Below are 10,000 nucleotides of genomic sequence, written 5' to 3' on the forward strand. Positions count from 1 at the left end.
GTTCAATGAAAATGCAGAGACAAATAATGGTTATGAACGAACCTCTAAGATATTGTTAATGAATAAACGTACATAGGACAGATGAGTCTTTTCCAGAACACGAGACTGAAATTAAAAGAAGGATAAACATGGAATGGAGAGCTTTTGGTAAACAAAATGAGATTCTGAAAAGTAAAATGCCACTCTCTCTCAAAAGAAAAGTATTTAACTTATGCTCCAGAAACTTGGAGCTTTACCAAAGCCTTAGAACTTAAGCTAGTTAAAACTCGGAGATATGAAAAGAATTATGATGTCATTAACACAAAGAGACAGAAAAAGAGCAACATGGACACCAAAGCAAATTAAAGTAGAGGATATTATAACATGTAAGAAAGAGAAATGAATATGGCAGGACATGTAATGAGAATGACAGATAATAGATGGACTTTAAGAATAACAGAATGGGTCTCCAGAAATTGCACAAGAAGAAGGGAAAGGAAGAGAAGGCGATGGATTGGTGAACTAAGAATAAGCCATATATATTGGATACATTAATGTCTGGATTCTCTTAACGTTCTTAAATGTGCAAAATTTATCATTATATATATGTATATATATATATATATATATATATATATATATATATATATATACATACATACATACATCATCATCATCATGTCCTCCTACGCCTATTGATGAAAAGGGACTCGGTTAGATATAGCCAGTTGTCTCTATCTATCTACCAATGTATATTATATATATATATATATATATATATATATATATATATATATAGTCAGTGATCCCTCCTAATAGGGAGAGACCCCACAGCAAAATCTTGGCAAAATTTACTCTCATAGTCAATCCTAAACTACCAAATCAAGGATGAATCCCAGTACAAGAAACTTTTCCCGCCGAATGCCCGTCCGCGGGATATCGAGCCCTGTAGTCGTGCCGTGCTATTCCCGCCCTAAGTCCGCCGCAGTCCTTCTGATATCCTTCAATACAAAATCAATATTTGTCTTTCATAGATACTCTTCTCCCCACTATTTTGTTCTAGTTTACTTATGGGAATTTCACTTTCAATTTCTTTGCTCTCTTTTGACAATTACCTTCACCAGCTTCCGGAGTTTTTCTTCTGCGCAGATCTCATCCATTCTCTGCTCCATTTATAATTCCATTTCTGATCCCACAACTATAAGTCACTCCTTTCCTAGAAATGTGGAGTGACTTGAGCATGTAACTATTCATTCTCTGGATAACTTTACACCAGAGAAGTTACATAAAGGTTAAAGGTGTCTGGTGTCAGTTTCATCAGAATAGTTGCTCTCTACGTCAGCAGTGGCTTCCCCAGTAAACAGCTTAAACTCACGTTCCCGGGCTGGGATCGATCTGACGCCACGTGAATGCTTGGCAAACGCGTTACCTCTGTACTAGCCAGACTTATTATAACATTTCATTGACATTCCCTATCACTAAATTACTCTTAGATTCTAATTCATTCAATAACTCGCAACTGTTTTGTATTAAACCCTTGGTCTACACCAGTGGTTCTTAAACTTTTTTGCCTTGCGCCCCCCCTTCTGCATTAAGCATAGATCCCATGCCCCCTCCTCCCCACCCTTGAAATTTCTGCCAAAGTAGAAAGTATTATTTCAATAAAATAAACATTGTTCATAGAAAATGGGTAAAATAAATATATTATGATGAAACAAAATTTTATCATAATCTTTTTTCAAACTGTTTTAGCATTATACAGATTACAGTTATTACATTGATAGAAAATACTGGAAAAAATACAAATTACTGCAAAAATAAACATAATTTTTACTCTTAATACAATCATTCATGGATCATGATCACATCAAAAAATATTACACATCCTCCTTAGTCATTGATTTATCCATATATATGTAGTATTGTAAAACAAAAGCCATCATAATTACTACATTTTTATTTTCATTGTTACTATTTTAACTACTTGCGCCCCCCTTGAAAGCTCCTGGCGCCCCCCTAGGGGGGCACGCCCCCCAGTTTAAGAATCACTGGTCTACACGCTCCTATATCAATCCTTCTGGTATTTAATCTCTTGAACAAAAAGCTACTTCACACATTCTTGTATATCAAGTAATGTTAATGCACCCTCCCTTTATGCAATGATGTGGGGTTCCTTCACTAGGAGCTAGTATTCAAAGACGTTTCCCAGAAAAGAACATATAAAAAATAACTCTGCAGAAGTGCTTACACTTAAGATTTAGGAAATGGACGATTTCTTTGAAGGCAAAATTATCTCATCAATAAAACTGTTTAATTATCATGTAAAAATCTATTGTTTGTATAAAAACACTTTTGTTTACTTTCAAAGTGGGTACGATACTCTCAAGGATGCCACAACATTTAATTCAGATATAGTTGAATTCTTTATTTGGGTAAAAATCAGATGTATGTAAGGGCAAGATTTTAAGAATTTTTCCTTTAACATTTTATTAGGTTTCTGAATATTAGTGTGACTGTTCTAAAAAAATGTAGCTTTACCAAAAAACAAGAAATCCGGTTAATAATTCAATGGTAAACTAGATAGGTTCATATATTTATATAATTACTTGAATATCTTATGCATATCTTTGTCCTTGAATCATACCTTCTTTTTTTTTTCTTTCCAGGTATGATCAACATATGCAAACACTGCAATAATTGCAATAATATGAGAGGTCTAGATCAACGGCAATAAACCCTGCAATATAGATCTACAATAATTTTCGATCTGCCTGTAAATTTCTCGTCGTCCGAGAGACTTCGCGGAGGTCCTCGTAAACCGAGGTATCCCCACCGTCGTCCTCGTATCCTAGAATCACGAAGGAATAACTAGTGTCCCGAAGGACCTCTCTTTCTCTGTGGAGGGCTTCGCTTGCCCTTCCTCCACCTCTTCCAGAACCACGAAGGAAGAACTGTCTCAAAAGACTTCGCCCAGCTGAAGTTGCACTTTGCTTTCCCGCCACCTCTTCCAGGATCACAAAGGGTGAAGAAGTAGAAGAAGATTCCCAAATGGCGATACATGGATCGCAAATCCTGCTATCCCCTGATGATCTTTCACTGACAGACTGTGTGTGGTGTAATTGCTTTGCTTATAAGTGACCTTTCAGGCTTTCAGTGTGATTGAATAAGCCTTATCGACGCAAGCTGAAAATCGTTCCTAAGTAGGCGTGTGTGTGAATAGCTCGTATGATAATTTGAAGCGTACGTAATCCAAGCCTTTGTGTCGAGGCTTCTGAGCTCATTCAGTAGAGTGTGTTGTGAAGAGAGCAAAATAGCAATATAGGAAACTTCAAACCTAACAAGCCCAAGGCTGAACAATCAGCTGGAAATTTTGATGTGCTGGGTGATACAAATCTCGTCATATTTTGCTGCTTGTACTCTCAACGTTTGATGTCTTATGTTGTCGGGATACGCTTCCACGTAGAATTGTTACTTGTTAATGAATTATTTTACTGATCCATCAGGTTTGTTATTGGAAGTGCTTTTTTTAAAGTAGCTTTTATTAGAAACTCGGCTTTTGTTTTATGGAACACGAGTGATTTTTTTGTGCTGAGATAGTCGTGTTGACTTTTTCTATCGTGAGACCTGTAGTGTTGTCGAACGTCTGTAGAAATTAGCCTTTTGATGTTTTTGAGCAAATTTGTGTACATCATTGAAAGACTCAATCCAGTAGTATAAATCAACTCAAAAGACTGACTGTTGTTATATCGTGTGACTTATACATCTGCGAAGAGGAACGTGCGAAACCCATACAGACTTCACAACATTTAATTCTTTAAAATTAAGAAAGGAGAACCAGTAATACTCTGCTAGCAAGGAGGAACTCACATACACTAAGACACCATTGCAAGATCGTTGGAGGCTGTGAAAACTTACGCGAACAGTTAAAGAAACTTTTGAGTAGTGCCGTTTATCGTATTCATCTTCTACCAAGCTCTGCTTCAGAGAAACGGCCAAGATGGGTGACTCTAGCAGGGCCAGCACCCCATCCTCATCCACCACAAACGCCAACACCAACACGACGGCATCCAACACCCGTCCCACAACGCCGAAGGAGGAACGGCATCAGGTAAGAATATGAAAACATTCTCGTATACTTTTATTTTTTACCTTTTAATTGCTAATTATATTTCAGGGAAGGTGGATACCTTGTAAAGGCTACTTGCCTTTTCAAGTTGGCAGAATGTACCTTCGCAGTAATATAAAGGACCCTCTGTACTTAAATGGTTAAGTATGTTCTTAGATAATATTCTCTACCTTTAAGAGTTAAATGCATTCCTTGAAGATCCTCTACAATTGTAATGTTGTAAGTGAATTCTTGGAGGACTATCTGTATTTATAACAGTCGTGTGTATTTCTATATTATATTCTGCACCTTTAGTGATTTACTTTGTTCATGGAGGGCTATTACCTTTTGGTCGTTAAATTTATGCTGGGGGGACAATTACAGTTCATGAAGGGCTATTATCTTTTAGGTGTTGAATTTATGCTGGTGGGACAATTACAGTTCATGAAGGGCTATTATCTTTTGGGTGTTAATTTTATGCTGGTGGGACAATTACAGTTCATGAAGGGCTATTATCTTTTGGGTGTTAAATTTATGCTGGTGGGACAATTACAGTTCATGAAGGGCTATTATCTTTTGGGTGTTAAATTTATGCTGGTGGGACCATTACAGTTCATGAAGGCTATTATCCTTTGGGTGTGAAATCTATGCTGGTTGAACAGATACTGCTCATGGAGGTCTATTATCTTTTGGGTGTTAAATCTATGCTTGTAGAACAGTTACTTTTATTAGTTGCTTGCTTTTCCTGGGTTCACTATCTTACAAGATTCGAATCTCTTCAGATTATGGACTCGTAATGCCCAAACTTTGAATGTTCAATGAGTTGAATGTATTTTCTGGGAAATATATGACTTACGATTAGAAGCCTGTTATAGAATATATAAACCTTTTCTAGTTATGTTAAATACTCTTTGATACAAAGAGTTCATATGTGGTCGATTGATTGATATAAAGTTCTTTGGCGACGTGAAATCAACGGTTACTGAAACTCAGAGTTCATATCTTGGTAATGAAGGTTAAGATTAAGATTTAAAGATTAAGATTTTAAGGTTGGGATTATTCATGAAATGAAGATGGCTTCTGTGTGCAGGGGAAGTTAAAAAGGCCTTTTAAGTTTTGAATATATTTCAGTATAAATAAATACATTCTAAAGGTCTAAGTTCCTCTTCTATATCGAGTAACTTTTGTCGTGAGCATTTTTGTTTTGGGCATAGCGAAGTGAGATTAATTTAGGTATAAGGTAAAATAGGTTTAGTTAGGTTAGGTTACCTTAGACTGGTATACAATTTGGTGTTTCCTGCATTATTATGAGCTTTCTTGTTTAGTAGTTAATAATTATGACCTTCGCCAACTTAGTTACGAAAATTGTTTTGATAGGCGTGTATTTACTTGCGTGTCTCTGTGTTTATGATTCGCACAACTCATAAAATATTTTATTAAATCTAATGAAATTTAGTGGGATGATTGGGAATGTTCCAAGGACAATTTGATTAGATTTTGGAAGTGATTGGGTTAAAGGTCAAGTTTAAGGTAATGAAAAGGTCAAAAAAATCTTTTTGTTATATCATGGTCAATTTTATCCGATTTGGATGAAACTAAGAAACTTATCTTCCGTGGTAACAAATTTGGCGTCGGCGAAGGTATGCGCTCTACCGAGTATTCGCTCTAGATCTTTATATAATGAAAATTTATCAACTGAAGGGTCTTCCTGGGCATAACACTGGGCTATTTTATATCTACCTTATGTACTCCAGTTATTTTTCCTGTATTTGCATCTCTCGCGAGATGAGATCCGCTTGTTCTTTTGAGGCTGCTGCGATACTAATCTCTGGATGCTGTGAGCTGGGATGCATGTTTTACGAGAGTATGGAGCTTACTTGCTTTATTGCCTTCAGGATTTGCTATAGAAATCTTTCCTTTATTTGCATCGCTAGCAAGATGAGATCCGCTTGTTCTTACGAGGCTGCTGCGATACTAATCTCTGGATGCTGTGAGCTGGGATGCATGTTTTACGAGAGTATGCAGCTTACTTGCTTTATTGCCTTCAGAATTTGCTATATAGTACTTACCTCGTCATGCTTGGTTGGTTTAGTATTAATTTTTCAGATTTTTGTTTTGCTAATGCATCCATCTTATCAAGTAAGGCCCTTTTGCAGTTAATTCTTATGCATAAAATAGCTTCTGTATTATTACCTTCCACTTTTGATTATTCTGTACAGAATACTATGCTCATCCCATCAGTATAGAGTGTAGAATATCCCGCTTCCTTTAGTTAAAGCCCTATAGTCCATTTCTTTTAGCGATGCATATTTGCACCGACTCGCAGCGGTGCCTTTTAGCTCGGAAAAGTTTCCGGATCGCTGATTAGTTGGACAAGATCATTCTAACCAATCAGCGATCAGGAAACTTTTCCGAGCTAAAAGGGCACCGCCGCGAGTCGGTGCAAATATGCATCGCTAAAAGAAATGGACTATAGGAGATATTTTGTACAGCAAGTTCTATACCCACTCATGGCTTATTTCTGCCTTGTAGTATAGTTTCAGCACTGCATAATTAACAAGTCTAGTTAAAAGTGTTACACAAAAAGCCTGTGAAATATCCTTAATATCTGGAGCCTATCATAGCTTCATCTCTGCATTGATCACAGTTTCATTTCTGCATTGATCTCAGTTTCATTTCTGCATTGATCTCAGTTTCATTTCTGCATTGATCACATTTTCATCTCTGCATTTATCACAGTTTCATCTCTACATTTACCATATTTTCATTTTTGCATTGATCACAGCTTAATATCTGCATTGACCACAGCTTCATCTCTGCATTTATCTCAGTTTCATCTCTGCATTGATCACAGCATCATCTCAACATTGATCACAGTTTTTATCTCTACATTGATCACAGTTTCATCTCTGCATTGATCACAGCTTCATCTCTACATTGATCTCAGTTTCATCTCTGCATTGATCACAGCTTCATCTCTACATTGATCACAGCTTCATCTCTGCATTAATCACAGCTTCATCTCTACATTTATCACAGTTTCATCTCTACACTGATCACATTTTCATATCTACATTGATCACAGTTTCATCTCTACATTTACCACATTTTCATCTCTACATCGATCAGTTTCATCTCCTGCATTTATCACAGCTTCATCTCTGCAATTACCATATTTTCATCTCTGCATTGATCACAGCTTCATCTCTTCATTTACCACATCTTCATCTCTACATTGATCACAGCTTCATCTCTGCATTTATCACAGTTTCATCTCTGCATTAATCAAAGCTTCATCTCTCCATTTATCACAGTTTCATCTCTGCATTGATCAGTTTCATCTCTACATTTATCACAGTTTCATCTCTGCATTGATCAGTTTTATCTCTGGATTAATCACAGCTTCATCTCTGCATTCATCACAGTTTCATCTCTGCATTCATCACAGTTTTATCTCTGGATTAATCACAGCTTCATCTCTGCATTCATCACAGCTTCATCTCTACATCGATCAGTTTCATCTCTGCATTTATCACAGTTTCATCTCTACATTTATCACAGTTTCATCTCTGCATTGATCAGTTTCATCTCTGCATTGATCAGTTTCATCTCTACATTTATCACATTTTCATCTCTGCATTGATCACAGCTTCATCTCTACATTTATCACAGTTTCATCTCTACATTTATCACATTTTCATCTCTGCATTGATCACAGCTTCATCTCTGCATTAATCACAGCTTCATCTCTACATTTATCACAGTTTCATCTCTACACTGATCACATTTTCATATCTACATTGATCACAGTTTCATCTCTACATTTACCACATTTTCATCTCTACATCGATCAGTTTCATCTCCTGCATTTATCACAGCTTCATCTCTGCAATTACCATATTTTCATCTCTGCATTGATCACAGCTTCATCTCTTCATTTACCACATCTTCATCTCTACATTGATCACAGCTTCATCTCTGCATTTATCACAGTTTCATCTCTGCATTAATCAAAGCTTCATCTCTCCATTTATCACAGTTTCATCTCTGCATTGATCAGTTTCATCTCTACATTTATCACAGTTTCATCTCTGCATTGATCAGTTTTATCTCTGGATTAATCACAGCTTCATCTCTGCATTCATCACAGTTTCATCTCTGCATTCATCACAGTTTTATCTCTGGATTAATCACAGCTTCATCTCTGCATTCATCACAGCTTCATCTCTACATCGATCAGTTTCATCTCTGCATTTATCACAGCTTCATCTCTACATTTATCACAGTTTCATCTCTGCATTGATCAGTTTCATCTCTGCATTGATCAGTTTCATCTCTACATTTATCACATTTTCATCTCTGCATTGATCACAGCTTCATCTCTACATTTATCACAGTTTCATCTCTGCATTAATCAGTTTCATCTCTGCGTTTATCACAGCTTCATCTCTACATTTATCAGTTTCATCTTTGCATTAATCACAGCTTCATCTCTACATTAATCACAGTTTCATCTCTGCATTTATCACAGTTTTATCTCTGGATTAATCAGTTTCATCCCTGCATTAATCACAGTTTCATCTCTGCATTGATCAGTTTCATCTCTGCATTAATTACAGTTTCATCTCTGCATTAATCACAGTTTCATCTCTGCATTGATCAGTTTCATCTCTGCATTAATCAGTTTCATCCCTGCATTAATCACAGCTTCATCTCTACATTAATCACAGCTTCATCTCTACATTTATCACAGTTTTATCTCTGCATTCATCACAGTTTCATCTCTGCATTCATCACAGTTTTATCTCTGGATTAATCACAGCTTCATCTCTGCATTCATCACAGTTTCATCTCTGGATTAATCACAGCTTCATCTCTACATTTATCACAGCTTCATCTCTGCATTTACCACATCTTTATCTTTACATAGATAAGTTTTATTTCTGCATCTATCACAGTTTCATCTCTGCATTTATCACAGCTTCATCTCTGCATTTACCACATCTTCATCTCTACATCGATCAGTTTCATCTCTGCATTTATCACAGCATCATCTCTGCATTTACCACATCTTCATCTCTACATCGATCAGTTTCATCTCTGCATTTATCACAGCTTCATCTCTACATTTATCACAGTTTCATATCTGCATTGATCAGTCCCATCTCTGCATTAATCACAACTTCATCTCTACATTTATCACAGTTTCATCTCTACATTCATCACAGTTTTATCTCTGCATTCATCACAGTTTTATCTCTGGATTAATCACAGCTTCATCTCTACATTTATCACAGCTTCATCTCTACATTGATCATAGTTTTATCTCTGGATTAATCACAGCTTCATCTCTGCATTTACCACATCTTCATCTCTACATTTATCACAGTTTCATCTCTGCATTGATCAGTTTCATCCCTGCAATAATCACAGTTTCATCTCTACATTTATCACAGTTCCATCTCTGCATTAATCACAGTTTCATCTCTGCATTAATCAGTTTCATCCCTGCATTAATCACAGCTTCATCTCTACATTGATCACAGCTTCATCCCTTCATTTACCACATCTTCATCTCTATGTTGATCACAGCTTCATCTCTGCATTTACCACATCTTCATCTCTACATTCCTCACAGTTTCATCTCTGCATTGATCACAATTCTATATTTGCATCTAAACCAAGACGTAGCATTCTTCTGTCCTTAATTTCAACTCCTCACACTAGACCTTGTCTCATTATTTTGAGATATTCTTTTGCACTGAAATCCCCTGCACTAGCCTCTTGCGTCTCGCGTCAATTGGACTTTTTGTTTCGTCAATAACTCGAGTTATTTGCCTTTGTGCTTCGCTTATAATACGGCGTGCCAACTTTGTTGAAATTTATGCATTTTTTTCACAAATGTTTTATGACTTT

At 36.4% G+C, this 10,000-nt stretch overlaps 1 long non-coding RNA gene across 1 annotated transcript in view; it reads left to right on the plus strand.

Moving 5' to 3' along the window:
* The window catches only part of LOC137626684 (uncharacterized), a 51,045-nt gene that overhangs the window by 27,916 nt on the left and 13,129 nt on the right, over positions 1–10,000 (plus strand). Inside the window, exon 2 of the long non-coding RNA XR_011041086.1 lies at positions 2,646–4,087. This is a non-coding gene — a long non-coding RNA (uncharacterized lncRNA). The remainder of the gene's footprint in view (positions 1–2,645; positions 4,088–10,000) is intronic.

Source organism: Palaemon carinicauda, chromosome 34 (genome assembly GCF_036898095.1).
Source record: "Palaemon carinicauda isolate YSFRI2023 chromosome 34, ASM3689809v2, whole genome shotgun sequence".
Taxonomy (NCBI): Eukaryota; Metazoa; Arthropoda; class Malacostraca; order Decapoda; family Palaemonidae; genus Palaemon; species Palaemon carinicauda.